Source organism: Pan paniscus, chromosome 18 (assembly GCF_029289425.2).
Source record: "Pan paniscus chromosome 18, NHGRI_mPanPan1-v2.0_pri, whole genome shotgun sequence".
NCBI lineage: Eukaryota > Metazoa > Chordata > Mammalia > Primates > Hominidae > Pan > Pan paniscus.
Window position 1 is genome coordinate 53,633,726 of NC_073267.2, and position 25,549 is coordinate 53,659,274.

Sequence of the window (25,549 nt, forward strand, 5' to 3'; positions counted from 1 at the left end):
CACAGATCTTAAACATTCTTTGCATGCAACAGTTTGCAAACACTCTGATTGTAATGTCTTCAACTGGATATTTGGAACTCTCTGAGGCCTTCGTTGGAAACGGGATTTCTTGATATAGTGCTAGACAGAAGAATTCTCAGTAACTTCTTTGTGCTGTGTGTATTCTACTCACAGAGTTGAACCTTCCTTTACAGAGAGCAGATTTGAATCCCTCATTTTGTGGGATTTGCAAGTGGAGATTTCAAGCGATTTAAGGTCAACGGTAGAAAGGGAAATATCTTCTTATAAAAAGTAGACAGCATCATTCTCAGAAACTGCTTTGTGATGTGTGCGTGCAACTCACGGAGTTCAAACTTTCTTTTCATAGAGCAGTTGGTAAACACTCTGTTTTTATTGTCTGCAAGTGGATATTTGGACCTCCTTGGGGCCTTCGTTGGAATCGGGATTTCTTCATAAAATGCTAGACAGAAGAATTCTCAGTAAGTTTCTTGTGTTGTGTGTATTCAACTCACAGAGTTGAAACTTCGTTTAGACAGAGCAGGTTTGAAACACTCTTTTTGTGGAATTTGCAAGTGGAGATTTCAAGCGCTTTGAGGCCCATGGTAGAAAAGGAAATACCTTCGTATAAAAATTAGACAGAATCATTCTCAGAAACTGCTTTGTGATGTGTGCGGTCAACTCACAGAGTTTAACCTTTCTTTCCATAGAGCAGTTGGGAAACACTCTGTTTGTATAGTCTGCAAGTGGATATTTGTACCTCCTTGAGGACTTGTTTGGAAACGGGAATTCTTCATATAATGCTTGACAGAAGAATTCTCAGTAAGTTTCTTGTGTTGTGTGTACTCAACTCACAGAGTAGAACCTTCATTTAGACAGAGCAGATTTGAAACACTCTTATTGTGGAATTTGCAAGTGGAGATTTCAAGTGCTTTGAGACCAATGGTAGAAAAGGAAATATCTTCGTATAAAAACTAGACAGAATCGGTTTCAGAGACTGCTTTGTGATGTGTCCGTTTAACTCACAGAGTTTAACCTTTCTTCGCACACAGCAGTTTGGAAGCACTCTGTTTGTAACGTCTGCAAGTAGATATTTGGAACTCTCTGAGGCCTTCGTTGGAAACGGGATATCTTGATATAGTGCAAGATAGAAAAATTCTCAGTAACTTCCTTGTGCTGTGTGTATTCAACTGACAGAGTTGAGCCTTCCTTTAGAGAGAGCAGATTTGAAACCCTCTTTTTGTGGAATTTGCAAGGGGAGATTTCAAGCGATTTATGGTCAATGGTAGAAAAGGAAATATGTTCTTATAAAAACTAGACAGAATAATTCTCAGAAACTGCTTTGTGATGTGTGCGTTCAACTCACAGAGTTTAACCTTTCTTTTCATAGAGCAGTTGGTAAACCCTCTGTTTGTAGTCTGCAAGTGGATATTTGGACCTCCTTGAGGCCTTCGTTGGAAACGGGATTTCTTCATGTAATGCAAGACAGAAGAAATCTCAGAAACTCCCTTGTGTTGTGTGTATTCAACTCACAGAGTTGAACCTTCATTTAGACAGAGCAGATTTGAAACACTCATTTTGTGAAATTTGCATGTGGAGGTTTCAAGCGCTTTGAGACCAATGGTAGAAAATGAAATATCTTCGTATAAAAACTAGACAGAATCCGTTTCAGAAACTGCTTTGTGATGTGTGCGTTGAACTCGCAGATCTTAACCTTTCTTTGAATACAGCAGTTTGGAAACACTCTGATTGTAAAGTCTGCAACTGGATATTTGGAACTCTCTGAGGCCTTCGTTGGAAACGGGAATTCTTCATATAATGGTAGACAGAAGAATTCTCAGCAAGTTTATTGTGTTGTGTGTATTCAACTCACAGAGTAGAACCTTCATTTAGGCAGAGCAGATTTGTAACACTCTTTTTGTGGAATTTGCAAGTGGAGATTTCAAGCGAATTGAGGCCAACGGTAGAAAAGGAAATATCTTCGTATAAAAACTAGACAGAATCAGTTTCAGAAACTGCTTTGTGATGTGTGAGTTCAACTCACAGATCTTAATCTTTCTTTGCATACAGCTGTTTGGAAACACTCTGATTGTAAAGTCTGCAACTGGATATTTGGACCTCTCTGAGGCCTTCGTTGGAAACGGGATTTCTTGATATAGTGCTAGACAGAAGAATTCTCTGTAACTTCTTTGTTGTGTGTGTATTATACTCACAGAGTTGAACCTTCCTTTAGAGAGAGCAGATTTGAAACCCTCTTTTTGTGCAATTTGCAAGTGGAGATTTCAAGCGATTTAAGGACAATGGAAGAAAAGGAAATATCTTTGTATAAAAACTAGACAGAATCATTCTCAGAAACTACTTTGTGATGTGTGCATTCAACTCACAGAGTTTAACTTTTCTTTTCATAGAGCAGTTGGGAAACACTCTGTTTGTATTGTCTGCAAGTGGATATTTGGACCTCCTTGAGGCCTTCGTTGGAAAGGGGATTTCTTCATATAATGCTAGACAGAAGAATTCTCAGTAAGTTCCTTGTGTTGTGTGTATTCAATTCACAGAGTTGAACCTTCATTTCGACAGAGCAGATTTGAAACACTCTTTTTGTGGAATTTGAAAGTGGAGATTTCAAGCGCTTTGAGGTCAATTGTGGAAAAGGAAATATCTTCGCATAAAAAGTAGACAGAATCAGTTTCAGAGACTGCTTTGTGATGTGTGTGTTTAACTCACAGAGTTTACCCTTTCTTTTCATACAGTAGTTTGGAAGCACTCAGTTTGTAACGTCTGCAACTGGATATTTGGACCTCTCTGAGGCCTTCGTTGGAAACGGGATTTCTTGATATAGTGCTAGACAGAAAAATTCTCAGTAACTTCTTTGTGCTGTGTGTATTCAACTCACAGAGTTGAACCTTCCTTTAGAGAGAGCACATTTGAAACCCTCTTTTTGTGGAATTTGCAAGTGGAGATTTCAAATGCTTTAAGGTCAACGGTAGAAAAGGAAATATCTTCTTATAAAAACTAGACAGAATCATTCTCAGAAGCTGCTTTGTGATGTGTGCGTTCAACTCACAGAGTTTAACCTTTCTTTTCATAGAGCAGTTGGGAAACACGCTGTTTGTATAATCTGCAAGTGGATATTTGGAGCTCCTTGAGGCCTTCGTTGGAAACGGGAATTCTTCATATAATGCTAGATAGAAGAATTCTCAGTAAGTTTATTGTGTTGTGTGTATTCAACTCGCAGAGTAGAACCTTCATTTAGACAGAGCAGATTTGAAACACTCATTTGTGGAATTTGGAAGTGGAGATTTCAAGCGCTTTGAGACCAACGGTAGAAAAGGAAATATCTTCGTATGAAAACTAGACAGAATCAGTTTCAGAAACTGCTTTGTGATGTGTGCGTTCCACTCACAGATCTTAAACATTCTTTGCATGCAACAGTTTGCAAACACTCTGATTGTAATGTCTTCAACTGGATATTTGGAACTCTCTGAGGCCTTCGTTGGAAACGGGATTTCTTGATATAGTGCTAGACAGAAGAATTCTCAGTAACTTCTTTGTGCTGTGTGTATTCTACTCACAGAGTTGAACCTTCCTTTACAGAGAGCAGATTTGAATCCCTCATTTTGTGGGATTTGCAAGTGGAGATTTCAAGCGATTTAAGGTCAACGGTAGAAAGGGAAATATCTTCTTATAAAAACTAGACAGCATCATTCTCAGAAACTGCTTTGTGATGTGTGCGTGCAACTCACGGAGTTCAAACTTTCTTTTCATAGAGCAGTTGGTAAACACTCTGTTTGTATAGTCTGCAAGTGGATATTTGGACCTCCTTGGGGCCTTCGTTGGAATCGGGATTTCTTCATAAAATGCTAGACAGAAGAATTCTCAGTAAGTTTCTTGTGTTGTGTGTATTCAACTCACAGAGTTGAAACTTCGTTTAGACAGAGCAGGTTTGAAACACTCTTTTTGTGGAATTTGCAAGTGGAGATTTCAAGCGCTTTGAGGCCCATGGTAGAAAAGGAAATACCTTCGTATAAAAATTAGACAGAATCATTCTCAGAAACTGCTTTGTGATGTGTGCGGTCAACTCACAGAGTTTAACCTTTCTTTCCATAGAGCAGTTGGGAAACACTCTGTTTGTATAGTCTGCAAGTGGATATTTGTACCTCCTTGAGGACTTGTTTGGAAACGGGAATTCTTCATATAATGCTTGACAGAAGAATTCTCAGTAAGTTTCTTGTGTTGTGTGTACTCAACTCACAGAGTAGAACCTTCATTTAGACAGAGCAGATTTGAAACACTCTTATTGTGGAATTTGCAAGTGGAGATTTCAAGTGCTTTGAGACCAATGGTAGAAAAGGAAATATCTTCGTATAAAAACTAGACAGAATCGGTTTCAGAGACTGCTTTGTGATGTGTCCGTTTAACTCACAGAGTTTAACCTTTCTTCGCACACAGCAGTTTGGAAGCACTCTGTTTGTAACGTCTGCAAGTAGATATTTGGAACTCTCTGAGGCCTTCGTTGGAAACGGGATATCTTGATATAGTGCAAGATAGAAAAATTCTCAGTAACTTCCTTGTGCTGTGTGTATTCAACTGACAGAGTTGAGCCTTCCTTTAGAGAGAGCAGATTTGAAACCCTCTTTTTGTGGAATTTGCAAGGGGAGATTTCAAGCGATTTATGGTCAATGGTAGAAAAGGAAATATGTTCTTATAAAAACTAGACAGAATAATTCTCAGAAACTGCTTTGTGATGTGTGCGTTCAACTCACAGAGTTTAACCTTTCTTTTCATAGAGCAGTTGGTAAACCCTCTGTTTGTAGTCTGCAAGTGGATATTTGGACCTCCTTGAGGCCTTCGTTGGAAACGGGATTTCTTCATGTAATGCAAGACAGAAGAAATCTCAGAAACTCCCTTGTGTTGTGTGTATTCAACTCACAGAGTTGAACCTTCATTTAGACAGAGCAGATTTGAAACACTCATTTTGTGAAATTTGCATGTGGAGGTTTCAAGCGCTTTGAGACCAATGGTAGAAAATGAAATATCTTCGTATAAAAACTAGACAGAATCCGTTTCAGAAACTGCTTTGTGATGTGTGCGTTGAACTCGCAGATCTTAACCTTTCTTTGAATACAGCAGTTTGGAAACACTCTGATTGTAAAGTCTGCAACTGGATATTTGGAACTCTCTGAGGCCTTCGTTGGAAACGGGAATTCTTCATATAATGGTAGACAGAAGAATTCTCAGCAAGTTTATTGTGTTGTGTGTATTCAACTCACAGAGTAGAACCTTCATTTAGGCAGAGCAGATTTGTAACACTCTTTTTGTGGAATTTGCAAGTGGAGATTTCAAGCGAATTGAGGCCAACGGTAGAAAAGGAAATATCTTCGTATAAAAACTAGACAGAATCAGTTTCAGAAACTGCTTTGTGATGTGTGAGTTCAACTCACAGATCTTAATCTTTCTTTGCATACAGCTGTTTGGAAACACTCTGATTGTAAAGTCTGCAACTGGATATTTGGACCTCTCTGAGGCCTTCGTTGGAAACGGGATTTCTTGATATAGTGCTAGACAGAAGAATTCTCTGTAACTTCTTTGTTGTGTGTGTATTATACTCACAGAGTTGAACCTTCCTTTAGAGAGAGCAGATTTGAAACCCTCTTTTTGTGCAATTTGCAAGTGGAGATTTCAAGCGATTTAAGGACAATGGAAGAAAAGGAAATATCTTTGTATAAAAACTAGACAGAATCATTCTCAGAAACTACTTTGTGATGTGTGCATTCAACTCACAGAGTTTAACTTTTCTTTTCATAGAGCAGTTGGGAAACACTCTGTTTGTATTGTCTGCAAGTGGATATTTGGACCTCCTTGAGGCCTTCGTTGGAAAGGGGATTTCTTCATATAATGCTAGACAGAAGAATTCTCAGTAAGTTCCTTGTGTTGTGTGTATTCAATTCACAGAGTTGAACCTTCATTTCGACAGAGCAGATTTGAAACACTCTTTTTGTGGAATTTGAAAGTGGAGATTTCAAGCGCTTTGAGGTCAATTGTGGAAAAGGAAATATCTTCGCATAAAAAGTAGACAGAATCAGTTTCAGAGACTGCTTTGTGATGTGTGTGTTTAACTCACAGAGTTTACCCTTTCTTTTCATACAGTAGTTTGGAAGCACTCAGTTTGTAACGTCTGCAACTGGATATTTGGACCTCTCTGAGGCCTTCGTTGGAAACGGGATTTCTTGATATAGTGCTAGACAGAAAAATTCTCAGTAACTTCTTTGTGCTGTGTGTATTCAACTCACAGAGTTGAACCTTCCTTTAGAGAGAGCACATTTGAAACCCTCTTTTTGTGGAATTTGCAAGTGGAGATTTCAAATGCTTTAAGGTCAACGGTAGAAAAGGAAATATCTTCTTATAAAAACTAGACAGAATCATTCTCAGAAGCTGCTTTGTGATGTGTGCGTTCAACTCACAGAGTTTAACCTTTCTTTTCATAGAGCAGTTGGGAAACACGCTGTTTGTATAATCTGCAAGTGGATATTTGGAGCTCCTTGAGGCCTTCGTTGGAAACGGGAATTCTTCATATAATGCTAGATAGAAGAATTCTCAGTAAGTTTATTGTGTTGTGTGTATTCAACTCGCAGAGTAGAACCTTCATTTAGACAGAGCAGATTTGAAACACTCATTTGTGGAATTTGGAAGTGGAGATTTCAAGCGCTTTGAGACCAACGGTAGAAAAGGAAATATCTTCGTATGAAAACTAGACAGAATCAGTTTCAGAAACTGCTTTGTGATGTGTGCGTTCCACTCACAGATCTTAAACATTCTTTGCATGCAACAGTTTGCAAACACTCTGATTGTAATGTCTTCAACTGGATATTTGGAACTCTCTGAGGCCTTCGTTGGAAACGGGATTTCTTGATATAGTGCTAGACAGAAGAATTCTCAGTAACTTCTTTGTGCTGTGTGTATTCTACTCACAGAGTTGAACCTTCCTTTACAGAGAGCAGATTTGAATCCCTCATTTTGTGGGATTTGCAAGTGGAGATTTCAAGCGATTTAAGGTCAACGGTAGAAAGGGAAATATCTTCTTATAAAAACTAGACAGCATCATTCTCAGAAACTGCTTTGTGATGTGTGCGTGCAACTCACGGAGTTCAAACTTTCTTTTCATAGAGCAGTTGGTAAACACTCTGTTTGTATAGTCTGCAAGTGGATATTTGGACCTCCTTGGGGCCTTCGTTGGAATCGGGATTTCTTCATAAAATGCTAGACAGAAGAATTCTCAGTAAGTTTCTTGTGTTGTGTGTATTCAACTCACAGAGTTGAAACTTCGTTTAGACAGAGCAGGTTTGAAACACTCTTTTTGTGGAATTTGCAAGTGGAGATTTCAAGCGCTTTGAGGCCCATGGTAGAAAAGGAAATACCTTCGTATAAAAATTAGACAGAATCATTCTCAGAAACTGCTTTGTGATGTGTGCGGTCAACTCACAGAGTTTAACCTTTCTTTCCATAGAGCAGTTGGGAAACACTCTGTTTGTATAGTCTGCAAGTGGATATTTGTACCTCCTTGAGGACTTGTTTGGAAACGGGAATTCTTCATATAATGCTTGACAGAAGAATTCTCAGTAAGTTTCTTGTGTTGTGTGTACTCAACTCACAGAGTAGAACCTTCATTTAGACAGAGCAGATTTGAAACACTCTTATTGTGGAATTTGCAAGTGGAGATTTCAAGTGCTTTGAGACCAATGGTAGAAAAGGAAATATCTTCGTATAAAAACTAGACAGAATCGGTTTCAGAGACTGCTTTGTGATGTGTCCGTTTAACTCACAGAGTTTAACCTTTCTTCGCACACAGCAGTTTGGAAGCACTCTGTTTGTAACGTCTGCAAGTAGATATTTGGAACTCTCTGAGGCCTTCGTTGGAAACGGGATATCTTGATATAGTGCAAGATAGAAAAATTCTCAGTAACTTCCTTGTGCTGTGTGTATTCAACTGACAGAGTTGAGCCTTCCTTTAGAGAGAGCAGATTTGAAACCCTCATTTTGTGGAATTTGCAAGTGGAGATTTCAAGCGATTTATGGTCAATGGTAGAAAAGGAAATATGTTCTTATAAAAACTAGACAGAATAATTCTCAGAAACTGCTTTGTGATGTGTGCGTTCAACTCACAGAGTTTAACCTTTCTTTTCATAGAGCAGTTGGTAAACCCTCTGTTTGTATAGTCTGCAAGTGGATATTTGGACCTCCTTGAGGCCTTCGTTGGAAACGGGATTTCTTCATGTAATGCAAGACAGAAGAAATCTCAGAAACTCCCTTGTGTTGTGTGTATTCAACTCACAGAGTTGAACCTTCATTTAGACAGAGCAGATTTGAAACACTCATTTTGTGAAATTTGCATGTGGAGGTTTCAAGCGCTTTGAGACCAATGGTAGAAAATGAAATATCTTCGTATAAAAACTAGACAGAATCCGTTTCAGAAACTGCTTTGTGATGTGTGCGTTGAACTCGCAGATCTTAACCTTTCTTTGAATACAGCAGTTTGGAAACACTCTGATTGTAAAGTCTGCAACTGGATATTTGGAACTCTCTGAGGCCTTCGTTGGAAACGGGAATTCTTCATATAATGGTAGACAGAAGAATTCTCAGCAAGTTTATTGTGTTGTGTGTATTCAACTCACAGAGTAGAACCTTCATTTAGACAGAGCAGATTTGTAACACTCTTTTTGTGGAATTTGCAAGTGGAGATTTCAAGCGAATTGAGGCCAACGGTAGAAAAGGAAATATCTTCGTATAAAAACTAGACAGAATCAGTTTCAGAAACTGCTTTGTGATGTGTGAGTTCAACTCACAGATCTTAATCTTTCTTTGCATACAGCTGTTTGGAAACACTCTGATTGTAAAGTCTGCAACTGGATATTTGGACCTCTCTGAGGCCTTCGTTGGAAACGGGATTTCTTGATATAGTGCTAGACAGAAGAATTCTCTGTAACTTCTTTGTTGTGTGTGTATTATACTCACAGAGTTGAACCTTCCTTTAGAGAGAGCAGATTTGAAACCCTCTTTTTGTGCAATTTGCAAGTGGAGATTTCAAGCGATTTAAGGACAATGGAAGAAAAGGAAATATCTTTGTATAAAAACTAGACAGAATCATTCTCAGAAACTGCTTTGTGATGTGTGCATTCAACTCACAGAGTTTAACTTTTCTTTTCATAGAGCAGTTGGGAAACACTCTGTTTGTATTGTCTGCAAGTGGATATTTGGACCTCCTTGAGGCCTTCGTTGGAAAGGGGATTTCTTCATATAATGCTAGACAGAAGAATTCTCAGTAAGTTCCTTGTGTTGTGTGTATTCAATTCACAGAGTTGAACCTTCATTTCGACAGAGCAGATTTGAAACACTCTTTTTGTGGAATTTGAAAGTGGAGATTTCAAGCGCTTTGAGGTCAATTGTGGAAAAGGAAATATCTTCGCATAAAAACTAGACAGAATCAGTTTCAGAGACTGCTTTGTGATGTGTGTGTTTAACTCACAGAGTTTACCCTTTCTTTTCATACAGTAGTTTGGAAGCACTCAGTTTGTAACGTCTGCAACTGGATATTTGGACCTCTCTGAGGCCTTCGTTGGAAACGGGATTTCTTGATATAGTGCTAGACAGAAAAATTCTCAGTAACTTCTTTGTGCTGTGTGTATTCAACTCACAGAGTTGAACCTTCCTTTAGAGAGAGCACATTTGAAACCCTCTTTTTGTGGAATTTGCAAGTGGAGATTTCAAATGCTTTAAGGTCAACGGTAGAAAAGGAAATATCTTCTTATAAAAACTAGACAGAATCATTCTCAGAAGCTGCTTTGTGATGTGTGCGTTCAACTCACAGAGTTTAACCTTTCTTTTCATAGAGCAGTTGGGAAACACGCTGTTTGTATAATCTGCAAGTGGATATTTGGAGCTCCTTGAGGCCTCCGTTGGAAACGGGAATTCTTCATATAATGCTAGATAGAAGAATTCTCAGTAAGTTTATTGTGTTGTGTGTATTCAACTCGCAGAGTAGAACCTTCATTTAGACAGAGCAGATTTGAAACACTCATTTGTGGAATTTGGAAGTGGAGATTTCAAGCGCTTTGAGACCAACGGTAGAAAAGGAAATATCTTCGTATGAAAACTAGACAGAATCAGTTTCAGAAACTGCTTTGTGATGTGTGCGTTCCACTCACAGATCTTAAACATTCTTTGCATGCAACAGTTTGCAAACACTCTGATTGTAATGTCTTCAACTGGATATTTGGAACTCTCTGAGGCCTTCGTTGGAAACGGGATTTCTTGATATAGTGCTAGACAGAAGAATTCTCAGTAACTTCTTTGTGCTGTGTGTATTCTACTCACAGAGTTGAACCTTCCTTTACAGAGAGCAGATTTGAATCCCTCATTTTGTGGGATTTGCAAGTGGAGATTTCAAGCGATTTAAGGTCAACGGTAGAAAGGGAAATATCTTCTTATAAAAACTAGACAGCATCATTCTCAGAAACTGCTTTGTGATGTGTGCGTGCAACTCACGGAGTTCAAACTTTCTTTTCATAGAGCAGTTGGTAAACACTCTGTTTGTATAGTCTGCAAGTGGATATTTGGACCTCCTTGGGGCCTTCGTTGGAATCGGGATTTCTTCATAAAATGCTAGACAGAAGAATTCTCAGTAAGTTTCTTGTGTTGTGTGTATTCAACTCACAGAGTTGAAACTTCGTTTAGACAGAGCAGGTTTGAAACACTCTTTTTGTGGAATTTGCAAGTGGAGATTTCAAGCGCTTTGAGGCCCATGGTAGAAAAGGAAATACCTTCGTATAAAAATTAGACAGAATCATTCTCAGAAACTGCTTTGTGATGTGTGCGGTCAACTCACAGAGTTTAACCTTTCTTTCCATAGAGCAGTTGGGAAACACTCTGTTTGTATAGTCTGCAAGTGGATATTTGTACCTCCTTGAGGACTTGTTTGGAAACGGGAATTCTTCATATAATGCTTGACAGAAGAATTCTCAGTAAGTTTCTTGTGTTGTGTGTACTCAACTCACAGAGTAGAACCTTCATTTAGACAGAGCAGATTTGAAACACTCTTATTGTGGAATTTGCAAGTGGAGATTTCAAGTGCTTTGAGACCAATGGTAGAAAAGGAAATATCTTCGTATAAAAACTAGACAGAATCGGTTTCAGAGACTGCTTTGTGATGTGTCCGTTTAACTCACAGAGTTTAACCTTTCTTCGCACACAGCAGTTTGGAAGCACTCTGTTTGTAACGTCTGCAAGTAGATATTTGGAACTCTCTGAGGCCTTCGTTGGAAACGGGATATCTTGATATAGTGCAAGATAGAAAAATTCTCAGTAACTTCCTTGTGCTGTGTGTATTCAACTGACAGAGTTGAGCCTTCCTTTAGAGAGAGCAGATTTGAAACCCTCTTTTTGTGGAATTTGCAAGTGGAGATTTCAAGCGATTTATGGTCAATGGTAGAAAAGGAAATATGTTCTTATAAAAACTAGACAGAATAATTCTCAGAAACTGCTTTGTGATGTGTGCGTTCAACTCACAGAGTTTAACCTTTCTTTTCATAGAGCAGTTGGTAAACCCTCTGTTTGTATAGTCTGCAAGTGGATATTTGGACCTCCTTGAGGCCTTCGTTGGAAACGGGATTTCTTCATGTAATGCAAGACAGAAGAAATCTCAGAAACTCCCTTGTGTTGTGTGTATTCAACTCACAGAGTTGAACCTTCATTTAGACAGAGCAGATTTGAAACACTCATTTTGTGAAATTTGCATGTGGAGGTTTCAAGCGCTTTGAGACCAATGGTAGAAAATGAAATATCTTCGTATAAAAACTAGACAGAATCCGTTTCAGAAACTGCTTTGTGATGTGTGCGTTGAACTCGCAGATCTTAACCTTTCTTTGAATACAGCAGTTTGGAAACACTCTGATTGTAAAGTCTGCAACTGGATATTAGGAACTCTCTGAGGCCTTCGTTGGAAACGGGAATTCTTCATATAATGGTAGACAGAAGAATTCTCAGCAAGTTTATTGTGTTGTGTGTATTCAACTCACAGAGTAGAACCTTCATTTAGACAGAGCAGATTTGTAACACTCTTTTTGTGGAATTTGCAAGTGGAGATTTCAAGCGAATTGAGGCCAACGGTAGAAAAGGAAATATCTTCGTATAAAAACTAGACAGAATCAGTTTCAGAAACTGCTTTGTGATGTGTGAGTTCAACTCACAGATCTTAATCTTTCTTTGCATACAGCTGTTTGGAAACACTCTGATTGTAAAGTCTGCAACTGGATATTTGGACCTCTCTGAGGCCTTCGTTGGAAACGGGATTTCTTGATATAGTGCTAGACAGAAGAATTCTCTGTAACTTCTTTGTTGTGTGTGTATTATACTCACAGAGTTGAACCTTCCTTTAGAGAGAGCAGATTTGAAACCCTCTTTTTGTGCAATTTGCAAGTGGAGATTTCAAGCGATTTAAGGACAATGGAAGAAAAGGAAATATCTTTGTATAAAAACTAGACAGAATCATTCTCAGAAACTGCTTTGTGATGTGTGCATTCAACTCACAGAGTTTAACTTTTCTTTTCATAGAGCAGTTGGGAAACACTCTGTTTGTATTGTCTGCAAGTGGATATTTGGACCTCCTTGAGGCCTTCGTTGGAAAGGGGATTTCTTCATATAATGCTAGACAGAAGAATTCTCAGTAAGTTCCTTGTGTTGTGTGTATTCAATTCACAGAGTTGAACCTTCATTTCGACAGAGCAGATTTGAAACACTCTTTTTGTGGAATTTGAAAGTGGAGATTTCAAGCGCTTTGAGGTCAATTGTGGAAAAGGAAATATCTTCGCATAAAAACTAGACAGAATCAGTTTCAGAGACTGCTTTGTGATGTGTGTGTTTAACTCACAGAGTTTACCCTTTCTTTTCATACAGTAGTTTGGAAGCACTCAGTTTGTAACGTCTGCAACTGGATATTTGGACCTCTCCGAGGCCTTCGTTGGAAACGGGATTTCTTGATATAGTGCTAGACAGAAAAATTCTCAGTAACTTCTTTGTGCTGTGTGTATTCAACTCACAGAGTTGAACCTTCCTTTAGAGAGAGCACATTTGAAACCCTCTTTTTGTGGAATTTGCAAGTGGAGATTTCAAATGCTTTAAGGTCAACGGTAGAAAAGGAAATATCTTCTTATAAAAACTAGACAGAATCATTCTCAGAAGCTGCTTTGTGATGTGTGCGTTCAACTCACAGAGTTTAACCTTTCTTTTCATAGAGCAGTTGGGAAACACGCTGTTTGTATAATCTGCAAGTGGATATTTGGAGCTCCTTGAGGCCTCCGTTGGAAACGGGAATTCTTCATATAATGCTAGATAGAAGAATTCTCAGTAAGTTTATTGTGTTGTGTGTATTCAACTCGCAGAGTAGAACCTTCATTTAGACAGAGCAGATTTGAAACACTCATTTGTGGAATTTGGAAGTGGAGATTTCAAGCGCTTTGAGACCAACGGTAGAAAAGGAAATATCTTCGTATGAAAACTAGACAGAATCAGTTTCAGAAACTGCTTTGTGATGTGTGCGTTCCACTCACAGATCTTAAACATTCTTTGCATGCAACAGTTTGCAAACACTCTGATTGTAATGTCTTCAACTGGATATTTGGAACTCTCTGAGGCCTTCGTTGGAAACGGGATTTCTTGATATAGTGCTAGACAGAAGAATTCTCAGTAACTTCTTTGTGCTGTGTGTATTCTACTCACAGAGTTGAACCTTCCTTTACAGAGAGCAGATTTGAATCCCTCATTTTGTGGGATTTGCAAGTGGAGATTTCAAGCGATTTAAGGTCAACGGTAGAAAGGGAAATATCTTCTTATAAAAACTAGACAGCATCATTCTCAGAAACTGCTTTGTGATGTGTGCGTGCAACTCACGGAGTTCAAACTTTCTTTTCATAGAGCAGTTGGTAAACACTGTGTTTGTATAGTCTGCAAGTGGATATTTGGACCTCCTTGGGGCCTTCGTTGGAATCGGGATTTCTTCATAAAATGCTAGACAGAAGCATTCTCAGTAAGTTTCCTGTGTTGTGTGTATTCAACTCACAGAGTTGAAACTTCGTTTAGACAGAGCAGGTTTGAAACACTCTTTTTGTGGAATTTGCAAGTGGAGATTTCAAGCGCTTTGAGGCCCATGGTAGAAAAGGAAATACCTTCGTATAAAAATTAGACAGAATCATTCTCAGAAACTGCTTTGTGATGTGTGCGGTCAACTCACAGAGTTTAACCTTTCTTTCCATAGAGCAGTTGGGAAACACTCTGTTTGTATAGTCTGCAAGTGGATATTTGTACCTCCTTGAGGACTTGTTTGGAAACGGGAATTCTTCATATAATGCTTGACAGAAGAATTCTCAGTAAGTTTCTTGTGTTGTGTGTACTCAACTCACAGAGTAGAACCTTCATTTAGACAGAGCAGATTTGAAACACTCTTATTGTGGAATTTGCAAGTGGAGATTTCAAGTGCTTTGAGACCAATGGTAGAAAAGGAAATATCTTCGTATAAAAACTAGACAGAATCGGTTTCAGAGACTGCTTTGTGATGTGTCCGTTTAACTCACAGAGTTTAACCTTTCTTCGCACACAGCAGTTTGGAAGCACTCTGTTTGTAACGTCTGCAAGTAGATATTTGGAACTCTCTGAGGCCTTCGTTGGAAACGGGATATCTTGATATAGTGCAAGATAGAAAAATTCTCAGTAACTTCCTTGTGCTGTGTGTATTCAACTGACAGAGTTGAGCCTTCCTTTAGAGAGAGCAGATTTGAAACCCTCTTTTTGTGGAATTTGCAAGTGGAGATTTCAAGCGATTTATGGTCAATGGTAGAAAAGGAAATATGTTCTTATAAAAACTAGACAGAATAATTCTCAGAAACTGCTTTGTGATGTGTGCGTTCAACTCACAGAGTTTAACCTTTCTTTTCATAGAGCAGTTGGTAAACCCTCTGTTTGTATAGTCTGCAAGTGGATATTTGGACCTCCTTGAGGCCTTCGTTGGAAACGGGATTTCTTCATGTAATGCAAGACAGAAGAAATCTCAGAAACTCCCTTGTGTTGTGTGTATTCAACTCACAGAGTTGAACCTTCATTTAGACAGAGCAGATTTGAAACACTCATTTTGTGAAATTTGCATGTGGAGGTTTCAAGCGCTTTGAGACCAATGGTAGAAAATGAAATATCTTCGTATAAAAACTAGACAGAATCCGTTTCAGAAACTGCTTTGTGATGTGTGCGTTGAACTCGCAGATCTTAACCTTTCTTTGAATACAGCAGTTTGGAAACACTCTGATTGTAAAGTCTGCAACTGGATATTTGGAACTCTCTGAGGCCTTCGTTGGAAACGGGAATTCTTCATATAATGGTAGACAGAAGAATTCTCAGCAAGTTTATTGTGTTGTGTGTATTCAACTCACAGAGTAGAACCTTCATTTAGACAGAGCAGATTTGTAACACTCTTTTTGTGGTATTTGCAAGTGGAGATTTCAAGCGAATTGAGGCCAACGGTAGAAAAGGAAATATCTTCGTATAAAAACTAGACAGAATCAGTTTCAGAAACTGCTTTGTGATGTGTGAGTTCAACTCACAGATCTTAATCTTTCTTTGCATACAGCTGTTTGGAAACACTCTGATTGTAAAGTCTGCAACTGGATATTTGGACCTCTCTGAGGCCTTCGTTGGAAACGGGATTTCTTGATATAGTGCTAGACAGAAGAATTCTCTGTAACTTCTTTGTTGTGTGTGTATTATACTCACAGAGTTGAACCTTCCTTTAGAGAGAGCAGATTTGAAACCCTCTTTTTGTGCAATTTGCAAGTGGAGATTTCAAGCGATTTAAGGACAATGGAAGAAAAGGAAATATCTTTGTATAAAAACTAGACAGAATCATTCTCAGAAACTGCTTTGTGATGTGTGCATTCAACTCACAGAGTTTAACTTTTGTTTTCATAGAGCAGTTGGGAAACACTCTGTTTGTATTGTCTGCAAGTGGATATTTGGACCTCCTTGAGGCCTTCGTTGGAAAGGGGATTTCTTCATGTAATGCAAGACAGAAGAAATCTCAGAAACTCCCTTGTGTTGTGTGTATTCAACTCACAGAGTTGAACCTTCATTTAGACAGAGCAGATTTGAAACACTCATTTTGTGAAATTTGCATGTGGAGGTTTCAAGCGCTTTGAGACCAATGGTAGAAAATGAAATATCTTCGTATAAAAACTAGACAGAATCCGTTTCAGAAACTGCTTTGTGATGTGTGCGTTGAACTCGCAGATCTTAACCTTTCTTTGAATACAGCAGTTTGGAAACACTCTGATTGTAAAGTCTGCAACTGGATATTTGGAACTCTCTGAGGCCTTCGTTGGAAACGGGAATTCTTCATATAATGGTAGACAGAAGAATTCTCAGCAAGTTTATTGTGTTGTGTGTATTCAACTCACAGAGTAGAACCTTCATTTAGACAGAGCAGATTTGTAACACTCTTTTTGTGGAATTTGCAAGTGGAGATTTCAAGCGAATTGAGGCCAACGGTAGAAAAGGAAATATCTTCGTATAAAAACTAGACAGAATCAGTTTCAGAAACTGCTTTGTGATGTGTGAGTTCAACTCACAGATCTTAATCTTTCTTTGCATACAGCTGTTTGGAAACACTCTGTAAAGTCTGCAACTGGATATTTGGACCTCTCTGAGGACTTCGTTGGAAACGGGATTTCTTGATATAGTGCTAGACAGAAGAATTCTCTGTAACTTCTTTGTTGTGTGTGTATTATACTCACAGAGTTGAACCTTCCTTTAGAGAGAGCAGATTTGAAACCCTCTTTTTGTGCAATTTGCAAGTGGAGATTTCAAGCGATTTAAGGACAATGGAAGAAAAGGAAATATCTTTGTATAAAAACTAGACAGAATCATTCTCAGAAACTGCTTTGTGATGTGTGCATTCAACTCACAGAGTTTAACTTTTCTTTTCATAGAGCAGTTGGGAAACACTCTGTTTGTATTGTCTGCAAGTGGATATTTGGACCTCCTTGAGGCCTTCGTTGGAAAGGGGATTTCTTCATATAATGCTAGACAGAAGAATTCTCAGTAAGTTCCTTGTGTTGTGTGTATTCAATTCACAGAGTTGAACCTTCATTTCGACAGAGCAGATTTGAAACACTCTTTTTGTGGAATTTGAAAGTGGAGATTTCAAGCGCTTTGAGGTCAATTGTGGAAAAGGAAATATCTTCGCATAAAAACTAGACAGAATCAGTTTCAGAGACTGCTTTGTGATGTGTGTGTTTAACTCACAGAGTTTACCCTTTCTTTTCATACAGTAGTTTGGAAGCACTCAGTTTGTAACGTCTGCAACTGGATATTTGGACCTCTCCGAGGCCTTCGTTGGAAACGGGATTTCTTGATATGGTGCTAGACAGAAAAATTCTCAGTAACTTCTTTGTGCTGTGTGTATTCAACTCACAGAGTTGAACCTTCCTTTAGAGAGAGCACATTTGAAACCCTCTTTTTGTGGAATTTGCAAGTGGAGATTTCAAATGCTTTAAGGTCAACGGTAGAAAAGGAAATATCTTCTTATAAAAACTAGACAGAATCATTCTCAGAAGCTGCTTTGTGATGTGTGCGTTCAACTCACAGAGTTTAACCTTTCTTTTCATAGAGCAGTTGGGAAACACGCTGTTTGTATAATCTGCAAGTGGATATTTGGAGCTCCTTGAGGCCTTCGTTGGAAACGGGAATTCTTGATATAGTGCTAGACAGAAGAATTCTCAGTAACTTCTTTGTGCTGTGTGTATTCTACTCACAGAGTTGAACCTTCCTTTACAGAGAGCAGATTTGAATCCCTCATTTTGTGGGATTTGCAAGTGGAGATTTCAAGCGATTTAAGGTCAACGGTAGAAAGGGAAATATCTTCTTATAAAAACTAGACAGCATCATTCTCAGAAACTGCTTTGTGATGTGTGCGTGCAACTCACGGAGTTCAAACTTTCTTTTCATAGAGCAGTTGGTAAACACTCTGTTTGTATAGTCTGCAAGTGGATATTTGGACCTCCTTGGGGCCTTCGTTGGAATCGGGATTTCTTCATAAAATGCTAGACAGAAGCATTCTCAGTAAGTTTCCTGTGTTGTGTGTATTCAACTCACAGAGTTGAAACTTCGTTTAGACAGAGCATGTTTGAAACACACTTTTTGTGGAATTTGCAAGTGGAGATTTCAAGCGCTTTGAGGCCCATGGTAGAAAAGGAAATACCTTCGTATAAAAATTAGAATCATTCTCAGAAACTGCTTTGTGATGTGTGCGGTCAACACACAGAGTTTAACCTTTCTTTCCATAGAGCAGTTGGGAAACACTCTGTTTGTGTAGTCTGCAAGTGGATATTTGTACCTCCTTGAGGACTTGTTTGGAAACGGGAATTCTTCATATAATGCTTGACAGAAGAATTCTCAGTAAGTTTCTTGTGTTGTGTGTACTCAACTCACAGAGTAGAACCTTCATTTAGACAGAGCAGATTTGAAACACTCTTATTGTGGAATTTGCAAGTGGAGATTTCAAGTGCTTTGAGACCAATGGTAGAAAAGGAAATATCTTCGTATAAAAACTAGACAGAATCGGTTTCAGAGACTGCTTTGTGATGTGTCCGTTTAACTCACAGAGTTTAACCTTTCTTCGCACACAGCAGTTTGGAAGCACTCTGTTTGTAACGTCTGCAAGTAGATATTTGGAACTCTCTGAGGCCTTCGTTGGAAACGGGATTTCTTGATATAGTGCAAGATGGAAAAATTCTCAGTAACTTCCTTGTGCTGTGTGTATTCAACTGACAGAGTTGAGCCTTCCTTTAGAGAGAGCAGATTTGAAACCCTCATTTTGTGGAATTTGCAAGTGGAGATTTCAAGCGATTTATGGTCAATGGTAGAAAAGGAAATATCTTCTTATAAAAACTAGACAGAATAATTCTCAGAAACTGCTTTGTGATGTGTGCGTTCAACTCACAGAGTTTAACCTTTCTTTTCATAGAGCAGTTGGTAAACCCTCTGTTTGTATAGTCTGCAAGTGGATATTTGGACCTCCTTGAGGCCTTCGTTGGAAACGGGATTTCTTCATGTAATGCAAGACAGAAGAAATCTCAGAAACTCCCTTGTGTTGTGTGTATTCAACTCACAGAGTTGAACCTTCATTTAGACAGAGCAGATTTGAAACACTCATTTTGTGAAATTTGCATGTGGAGGTTTCAAGCGCTTTGAGACCAATGGTAGAAAATGAAATATCTTCGTATAAAAACTAGACAGAATCCGTTTCAGAAACTGCTTTGTGATGTGTGCGTTGAACTCGCAGATCTTAACCTTTCTTTGAATACAGCAGTTTGGAAACACTCTGATTGTAAAGTCTGCAACTGGATATTTGGAACTCTCTGAGGCCTTCGTTGGAAACGGGAATTCTTCATATAATGGTAGACAGAAGAATTCTCAGCAAGTTTATTGTGTTGTGTGTATTCAACTCACAGAGTAGAACCTTCATTTAGGCAGAGCAGATTTGTAACACTCTTTTTGTGGAATTTGCAAGTGGAGATTTCAAGCGAATTGTGGCCAACGGTAGAAAAGGAAATATCTTCGTATAAAAACTAGACAGAATCTGTTTCAGAAACTGCTTTGTGATGTGTGAGTTCAACTCACAGATCTTAATCTTTCTTTGCATACAGCTGTTTGGAAACACTCTGATTGTAAAGTCTGCAACTGGATATTTGGACCTCTCTGAGGCCTTCGTTGGAAACGGGATTTCTTGATATAGTGCTAGACAGAAGAATTCTCTGTAACTTCTTTGTTGTGTGTGTATTATACTCACAGAGTTGAACCTTCCTTTAGAGAGAGCAGATTTGAAACCCTCTTTTTGTGCAATTTGCAAGTGGAGATTTCAAGCGATTTAAGGACAATGGAAGAAAAGGAAATATCTTCGTATAAAAACTAGACAGAATCATTCTCAGAAACTGCTTTGTGATGTGTGCATTCAACTCACAGAGTTTAACTTTTCTTTTCATAGAGCAGTTGGGAAACACTCTGTTTGTATTGTCTGCAAGTGGATATTTGGACCTCCTTGAGGCCTTCGTTGGAAAGGGGATTTCTTCATATTATGCTAGACAGAAGAATTCTCAGTAAGTTCCTTGTGTTGTGTGTATTCAATTCACAGAGTTGAACCTTCATTTCGACAGAGCAGATTTGAAACACTCTTTTTGTGGAATTTGAAAGTGGAGATTTCAAGCGCTTTGAGGTCAATTGTGGAAAAGGAAATATCTTCGCATAAAAACTAGACAGAATCAGTTTCAGAGACTGCTTTGTGATGTGTGTGTTTAACTCACAGAATTTACCCTTTCTTTTCATACAGTAGTTTGGAAGCACTCAGTTTGTAACGTCTGCAACTGGATATTTGGACCTCTCTGAGGCCTTCGTTGGAAACGGGATTTCTTGATATAGTGCTAGACAGAAAAATTCTCAGTAACTTCTTTGTGCTGTGTGTATTCAACTCACAGAGTTGAACCTTCCTTTAGAGAGAGCACATTTGAAACCCTCTTTTTGTGGAATTTGCAAGTGGAGATTTCAAGTGCTTTAAGGTCAACGGTAGAAAAGGAAATATCTTCTTATAAAAACTAGACAGAATCATTCTCAGAAACTGCTTTGTGATGTGTGCGTTCAACTCACAGAGTTTAACCTTTCTTTTCATAGAGCAGTTGGGAAACATGCTGTTTGTATAATCTGCAGGTGGATATTTGGAGCTCCTTGAGGCCTTCGTTGGAAACGGGAATTCTTCATATAATGCTAGACAGAAGAATTCTCAGTAAGTTTATTGTGTTGTGTGTATTCAACTCACAGAGTAGAACCTTCATTTAGACAGAGCAGATTTGAAACACTCATTTGTGGAATTTGGAAGTGGAGATTTCAAGCGCTTTGAGACCAACGGTAGAAAAGAAAATATCTTCGTATGAAAACTAGACAGAATCAGTTTCAGAAACTGCTTTGTGATGTGTGCGTTCCACTCACAGATCTTAAACATTCTTTGCATGCAACAGTTTGCAAACACTCTGATTGTAATGTCTTCAATTGGATATTTGGAACTCTCTGAGGCCTTCGTTGGAAACGGGATTTCTTGATATAGTGCTAGACAGAAGAATTCTCAGTAACTTCTTTGTGCTGTGTGTATTCTACTCACAGAGTTGAACCTTCCTTTACAGAGAGCAGATTTGAATCCCTCATTTTGTGGGATTTGCAAGTGGAGATTTCAAGCGATTTAAGGTCAACGGTAGAAAGGGAAATATCTTCTTATAAAAACTAGACAGCATCATTCTCAGAAACTGCTTTGTGATGTGTGCGTGCAACTCACGGAGTTCAAACTTTCTTTTCATAGAGCAGTTGGTAAACACTCTGTTTGTATAGTCTGCAAGTGGATATTTGGACCTCCTTGGGGCCTTCGTTGGAATCGGGATTTCTTCATAAAATGCTAGACAGAAGTATTCTCAGTAAGTTTCTTGTGTTGTGTGTATTCAACTCACAGAGTTGAAACTTCGTTTAGACAGAGCAGGTTTGAAACACTCTTTTTGTGGAATTTGCAAGTGGAGATTTCAAGCGCTTTGAGGCCCATGGTAGAAAAGGAAATACCTTCGTATAAAAATTAGACAGAATCATTCTCAGAAACTGCTTTGTGATGTGTGCGGTCAACTCACAGAGTTTAACCTTTCTTTCCATAGAGCAGTTGGGAAACACTCTGTTTGTATAGTCTGCAAGTGGATATTTGTACCTCCTTGAGGACTTGTTTGGAAACGGGAATTCTTCATATAATGCTTGACAGAAGAATTCTCAGTAAGTTTCTTGTGTTGTGTGTACTCAACTCACAGAGTAGAACCTTCATTTAGACAGAGCAGATTTGAAACACTCTTATTGTGGAATTTGCAAGTGGAGATTTCAAGTGCTTTGAGACCAATGGTAGAAAAGGAAATATCTTCGTATAAAAACTAGACAGAATCTGTTTCAGAGACTGCTTTGTGATGTGTCCGTTTAACTCACAGAGTTTAACCTTTCTTCGCACACAGCAGTTTGGAAGCACTCTGTTTGTAACGTCTGCAAGTAGATATTTGGAACTCTCTGAGGCCTTCGTTGGAAACGGGATATCTTGATATAGTGCAAGATAGAAAAATTCTCAGTAACTTCCTTGTGCTGTGTGTATTCAACTGACAGAGTTGAGCCTTCCTTTAGAGAGAGCAGATTTGAAACCCTCTTTTTGTGGAATTTGCAAGTGGAGATTTCAAGCGATTTATGGTCAATGGTAGAAAAGGAAATATGTTCTTATAAAAACTAGACAGAATAATTCTCAGAAACTGCTTTGTGATGTGTGCGTTCAACTCACAGAGTTTAACCTTTCTTTTCATAGAGCAGTTGGTAAACCCTCTGTATAGTCTGCAAGTGGATATTTGGACCTCCTTGAGGCCTTCGTTGGAAACGGGATTTCTTCATGTAATGCAAGACAGAAGAAATCTCAGAAACTCCCTTGTGTTGTGTGTATTCAACTCACAGAGTTGAACCTTCATTTAGACAGAGCAGATTTGAAACACTCATTTTGTGAAATTTGCATGTGGAGGTTTCAAGCGCTTTGAGACCAATGGTAGAAAATGAAATATCTTCGTATAAAAACTAGACAGAATCCGTTTCAGAAACTGCTTTGTGATGTGTGCGTTGAACTCGCAGATCTTAACCTTTCTTTGAATACAGCAGTTTGGAAACACTCTGATTGTAAAGTCTGCAACTGGATATTTGGAACTCTCTGAGGCCTTCGTTGGAAACGGGAATTCTTCATATAATGGTAGACAGAAGAATTCTCAGCAAGTTTATTGTGTTGTGTGTATTCAACTCACAGAGTAGAACCTTCATTTAGACAGAGCAGATTTGTAACACTCTTTTTGTGGAATTTGCAAGTGGAGATTTCAAGCGAATTGAGGCCAACGGTAGAAAAGGAAATATCTTCGTATAAAAACTAGACAGAATCAGTTTCAGAAACTGCTTTGTGATGTGTGAGTTCAACTCACAGATCTTAATCTTTCTTTGCATACAGCTGTTTGGAAACACTCTGTAAAGTCTGCAACTGGATATTTGGACCTCTCTGAGGCCTTCGTTGGAAACGGGATTTCTTGATATAGTGCTAGACAGAAGAATTCTCTGTAACTTCTTTGTTGTGTGTGTATTATACTCACAGAGTTGAACCTTCCTTTAGAGAGAGCAGATTTGAAACCCTCTTTTTGTGCAATTTGCAAGTGGAGATTTCAAGCGATTTAAGGACAATGGAAGAAAAGGAAATATCTTTGTATAAAAACTAGACAGAATCATTCTCAGAAACTGCTTTGTGATGTGTGCATTCAACTCACAGAGTTTAACTTTTCTTTTCATAGAGCAGTTGGGAAACACTCTGTTTGTATTGTCTGCAAGTGGATATTTGGACCTCCTTGAGGCCTTCGTTGGAAAGGGGATTTCTTCATATAATGCTAGACAGAAGAATTCTCAGTAAGTTCCTTGTGTTGTGTGTATTCAATTCACAGAGTTGAACCTTCATTTCGACAGAGCAGATTTGAAACACTCTTTTTGTGGAATTTGAAAGTGGAGATTTCAAGCGCTTTGAGGTCAATTGTGGAAAAGGAAATATCTTCGCATAAAAACTAGACAGAATCAGTTTCAGAGACTGCTTTGTGATGTGTGTGTTTAACTCACAGAGTTTACCCTTTCTTTTCATACAGTAGTTTGGAAGCACTCAGTTTGTAACGTCTGCAACTGGATATTTGGACCTCTCCGAGGCCTTCGTTGGAAACGGGATTTCTTGATATGGTGCTAGACAGAAAAATTCTCAGTAACTTCTTTGTGCTGTGTGTATTCAACTCACAGAGTTGAACCTTCCTTTAGAGAGAGCACATTTGAAACCCTCTTTTTGTGGAATTTGCCAGTGGAGATTTCAAATGCTTTAAGGTCAACGGTAGAAAAGGAAATATCTTCTTATAAAAACTAGACAGAATCATTCTCAGAAGCTGCTTTGTGATGTGTGCGTTCAACTCACAGAGTTTAACCTTTCTTTTCATAGAGCAGTTGGGAAACACGCTGTTTGTATAATCTGCAAGTGGATATTTGGAGCTCCTTGAGGCCTTCGTTGGAAACGGGAATTCTTGATATAGTGCTAGACAGAAGAATTCTCAGTAACTTCTTTGTGCTGTGTGTATTCTACTCACAGAGTTGAACCTTCCTTTACAGAGAGCAGATTTGAATCCCTCATTTTGTGGGATTTGCAAGTGGAGATTTCAAGCGATTTAAGGTCAACGGTAGAAAGGGAAATATCTTCTTATAAAAACTAGACAGCATCATTCTCAGAAACTGCTTTGTGATGTGTGCGTGCAACTCACGGAGTTCAAACTTTCTTTTCATAGAGCAGTTGGTAAACACTCTGTTTGTATAGTCTGCAAGTGGATATTTGGACCTCCTTGGGGCCTTCGTTGGAATCGGGATTTCTTCATAAAATGCTAGACAGAAGCATTCTCAGTAAGTTTCCTGTGTTGTGTGTATTCAACTCACAGAGTTGAAACTTCGTTTAGACAGAGCAGGTTTGAAACACTCTTTTTGTGGAATTTGCAAGTGGAGATTTCAAGCGCTTTGAGGCCCATGGTAGAAAAGGAAATACCTTCGTATAAAAATTAGAATCATTCTCAGAAACTGCTTTGTGATGTGTGCGGTCAACTCACAGAGTTTAACCTTTCTTTCCATAGAGCAGTTGGGAAACACTCTGTTTGTGTAGTCTGCAAGTGGATATTTGTACCTCCTTGAGGACTTGTTTGGAAACGGGAATTCTTCATATAATGCTTGACAGAAGAATTCTCAGTAAGTTTCTTGTGTTGTGTGTACTCAACTGACAGAGTAGAACCTTCATTTAGACAGAGCAGATTTGAAACACTCTTATTGTGGAATTTGCAAGTGGAGATTTCAAGTGCTTTGAGACCAATGGTAGAAAAGGAAATATCTTCGTATAAAAACTAGACAGAATCGGTTTCAGAGACTGCTTTGTGATGTGTCCGTTTAACTCACAGAGTTTAACCTTTCTTCGCACACAGCAGTTTGGAAGCACTCTGTTTGTAACGTCTGCAAGTAGATATTTGGAACTCTCTGAGGCCTTCGTTGGAAACGGGATTTCTTGATATAGTGCAAGATAGAAAAATTCTCAGTAACTTCCTTGTGCTGTGTGTATTCAACTGACAGAGTTGAGCCTTCCTTTAGAGAGAGCAGATTTGAAACCCTCATTTTGTGGAATTTGCAAGTGGAGATTTCAAGCGATTTATGGTCAATGGTAGAAAAGGAAATATCTTCTTATAAAAACTAGACAGAATAATTCTCAGAAACTGCTTTGTGATGTGTGCGTTCAACTCACAGAGTTTAACCTTTCTTTTCATAGAGCAGTTGGTAAACCCTCTGTTTGTATAGTCTGCAAGTGGATATTTGGACC